Source organism: Melopsittacus undulatus, chromosome 1, assembly GCF_012275295.1.
Source record: "Melopsittacus undulatus isolate bMelUnd1 chromosome 1, bMelUnd1.mat.Z, whole genome shotgun sequence".
NCBI classification, from domain to species: Eukaryota; Metazoa; Chordata; class Aves; order Psittaciformes; family Psittaculidae; genus Melopsittacus; species Melopsittacus undulatus.
The window spans coordinates 69,496,719-69,500,465 of record NC_047527.1 but is presented as its reverse complement, the minus strand read 5'-3'; positions in this window follow the sequence as shown (position 1 = coordinate 69,500,465).

The following is a 3,747-nucleotide window of genomic DNA, read 5'->3' as shown; positions in this document are numbered from 1 at the left end:
AAAAATGAAACAAAACATTGTGGTTTAAACATCAGCACCATTAAAACACCTCACAAACTTTATTAAAAAGCCTTTTGGTTTTTGGTTTTTGGGTTTTTTTTCATGAGGAATAAGGAAGAGAAAAAAATCTACAAAGCAGCTAAGCAGACTAGAGAACGTTGTTTCTAGTTTCTAGGCTATTTTTCTTTAGATTCTTTTTTTTTCAATTATTATTATTATTTTTATCCTGTGAGATTTTTTCTATCTTTTTTTTTGTTTGTTTGCTTCTTGTTCACTGGTGGCACCTATTGACTTAGGCCAACCCCTGATAATTGCGTGGAGGTTTATATATATATACATCTTTTTTTTTTTTTTTTGGTGTGTGTTCTATATTTCAGTGTGTTTTCTCTAATTTTGCAACTCCTGTATATGCAAAACTAACTTAAATTCTGTAAATTGCTTACAGTCTGTGTGATATAACTTCAGAGTAGACATACTTTGGTCCTCATGCAAGCAAGTTTTTAATAATATCTGTATGTCATGCCACCAATAGGCATCTTTATTTCCTTGTTTGACGAAACATCACTTTTTAGTTTGTATTTCAGTACTGTGTGGATTTTGTAAGACATACCTTCACTTCCACTGGTTTGGCCCCTTTCAGCCCTCTGTTTACTCTGTAAATTCACATTAAAATTTATTATGGTCTCTAGACAATGAATTATTTTAGCTTTGTGTATGTTGTGTTGGAATTTAAAAGATGAAAGCTCTTTTAATTTGTGATGTTTGTGGAGGATGAAGTGATTTGATCACTAGAGACTGTAAAATGCAGGTTTGCAGTCAAATAGTGCATGTAAAGAAGGTTACAAGGGGAAAACAAACAAATAAATAAGAACATGGCTTAAAGGATATTTTTTTGGCAAAGAGTTCTAAGAAAGTGAATTTATTACACTGATAAATTATATTTGCATCACAGCTCCTTCTACATGGCCAAAGAAGCATCTTTCTTTGCTTTTTCTGGAAGTGGATTGTCATTACTCATTGATATTCTTAATTAAAATACTTTATGTCTGTGAACTGGACGTGAGAATTTTACTGTTGAATGTAGTATTATGCATTACATGAATTATATTCATTAATGCAGGAAGGAAATATTGATACCATTTGCAGCTGCAATCAGGAAGATTTTTTTTATGTTCCCCTCCTTCCACTGATGATGAACAATCCACACCCTTTCATTTATCAGCTCAGACAATCATGTGTACCCCATGCTTATTATGATCTATTTACAGAAGCATTAAGTAGCTGCAGTGTGGTCAGCTGTGTGATTTCTCCTCATTTTGTAAGTAATGTAGAAGGAAGTATGTTTAATATCTCACTAGTCTATGGCCTACAGGCCAACATTTTATTTCAAAATGCCTGTAAGTCTAAAGTCTTCCCCCATTAATTTCAAAGGAGAAAGAACAAATAGTGTCAATGAATCAAAGGGTAACACATTAATGCTTTGGAAGAAGATAACATATTTCCCATTTATTATGTACTATAAGCTTGACTGGAAATAGTCTTTCTTTAGTTTCAGAAAAGTTTAAGCAGCAATAAAGATAGTAGAAGTTTGGTCTAATGCAAAATCAGGAATAACTGTCGGGAGAAATAGGGAGAAAGTTATTCTGTTTCAACATAAAATTAAGGACCTACTAGAAACATTGGAATGTTTTGCTTCATAGTAATAACAGTGTATCAGACTACTGACAAGGAAAACAGAAACAGCCCTATTAAGCTGTTTTAAATCAAAATCAGTATTGTGGATCCAAGAGGATGTAAATGAAAAAGGAGCCAGAGCTTTTTGAAGCCTCATTTTCTGAACACCTGTATGGAACCAAACTGTCAGAGCTCTGGAAGAAAGGCTACATTTTCCCTGTGAAACAGATACCTATGACTGGATGCTGTGAAAATCTCCTGTGCTGGGTTTGGAAACCTCAGTTTCCACTGATCTTACCCAGATCAAATGCTTAGCATCACACGTGTTTCATATGTTTACTGTATACATATATCTTGTATGGATATTCCGTGTATGCACATAGTTTATAGACAACCTGAGTGACATACAGCATTTTTCAGAAACAGTTTAATCTCACATTGTTAAAGTTAGCCTCTGTTTCCTATCTTAAACTGATACTGTGTTTTGTTTTATGCTTTTAGCTGCTTAGGTATAAATCACCATGTAGTCGGAAGTAAGATTAAAGAGCCAGCTGAAATTAAAAGTGGAATTAAAAGTACAACTCAAAACGCATTAGTGAGGCAAGTGACATATTTTGACCTGCCATTGTTCTTTAACAGTCAGCAGAAAATGGATGGAAGAAATCTGTTAGACTTTATAAAAGCCTTTAAATCCTGCATGAGGTGCTAAGGGGATTCATCCTTCCCCCCTCCCCATAATAATAAGCCTAAATTCTTCAGATAAGGCTGGTCCAACCCTTTTGGTTGCAGACCTGAAACCTAGTTTTACAGTTTCTGCCAACCTGTGTGGATGCAGCAGCACCTCCTAACAGAAGCAGTTATTAATTTTCTAGATTCTATGCTATATCTCAACGTATGCTTTTCAAATCAGGAATCTGCCTGAAGTTCCAAGAAATTCTCAAAATGGCAAGTTAAGCTGCGTAGTCTCCTTTATCCTAAGAATTTAGTTGTGAATAATATTTGTATATGAGTCAAAATACTCCAATTTTCCACCCTGGCCCACTTCTACTTTGGATTTAATAGTAACAGAGAAAAAAAAAAAAAGGCTCAATTATATCCTTGAAAGCTCTTCTGAGTCAGGTATCTGAAAGGGCAACATACATCTCAAAACCCAATGTCCTTAATCTTACTACAAAAATAGTCTATTTTGAGGTGGTAATTTACATGACTCATACTTCTCACTTGGTGTCCCCAAAGCATCATTGAATATATGACTTTCTTCAGATGGTTATAATAGTTTTTTATTTTAATAAAAGAAAAAACATGGGTGAGTATGAAACACTTCTGCATTTCAAGTTATATGCCATCTAAATAAAATGCACACAATGTGAGTTATTATGTCTTGTGATGCTAAAAGAAACATATTCCAATTTCATCAAATGTCAATGAAAGCTTTTGTATTATATGAAATAAATATCTGTAGCACTTTTGTATTACTGTCAAGGATTAGCACTGCTACAGAGCCTGTCCCATAAATTCTCCTTTCAAAGGTTACCAACATTGTTTTAATCTCTGTAACTTCATGCATGAAAGTTACTGCATAGCATGTTTGAACTTTCTTTTCTTAATTGCCTTTTCCTTTTCTTCAAAGAAATGTATGGAGCAGGTGTGCTCAGACCATATATCAAAAAAAGCTTGGCAGAGTGATTTAAAATTGACTGTTCCTCAGAACTCCTGTTAAAAAAAGTTACTAGAAAATTGGAATGATAAACACTAACTCTATCAAAAATTACTGTTATTTCTTTGCCATTTGCAATATTGAATATTTATATTACAGCACTACCTGAAGGCAAAGATCAGAAGTAGGTATAAACATATATGGCATCACAGCAAAAGCATTAAGACTGCTTGGGGGTCCATACCAATGCACATAATTCAGTACCCCTGTGATTTAGGATCAGAACATGTCCTAGAACCACTTTTTCTCATATTAATTCTTTAAAGTATTTTTCCTTTGTTCAAATAAAATGATGAAACAGTGGCCACTGCAAAAATCTGAATGCTTGCCTAATATTTTTCAGTATTAACAATTTA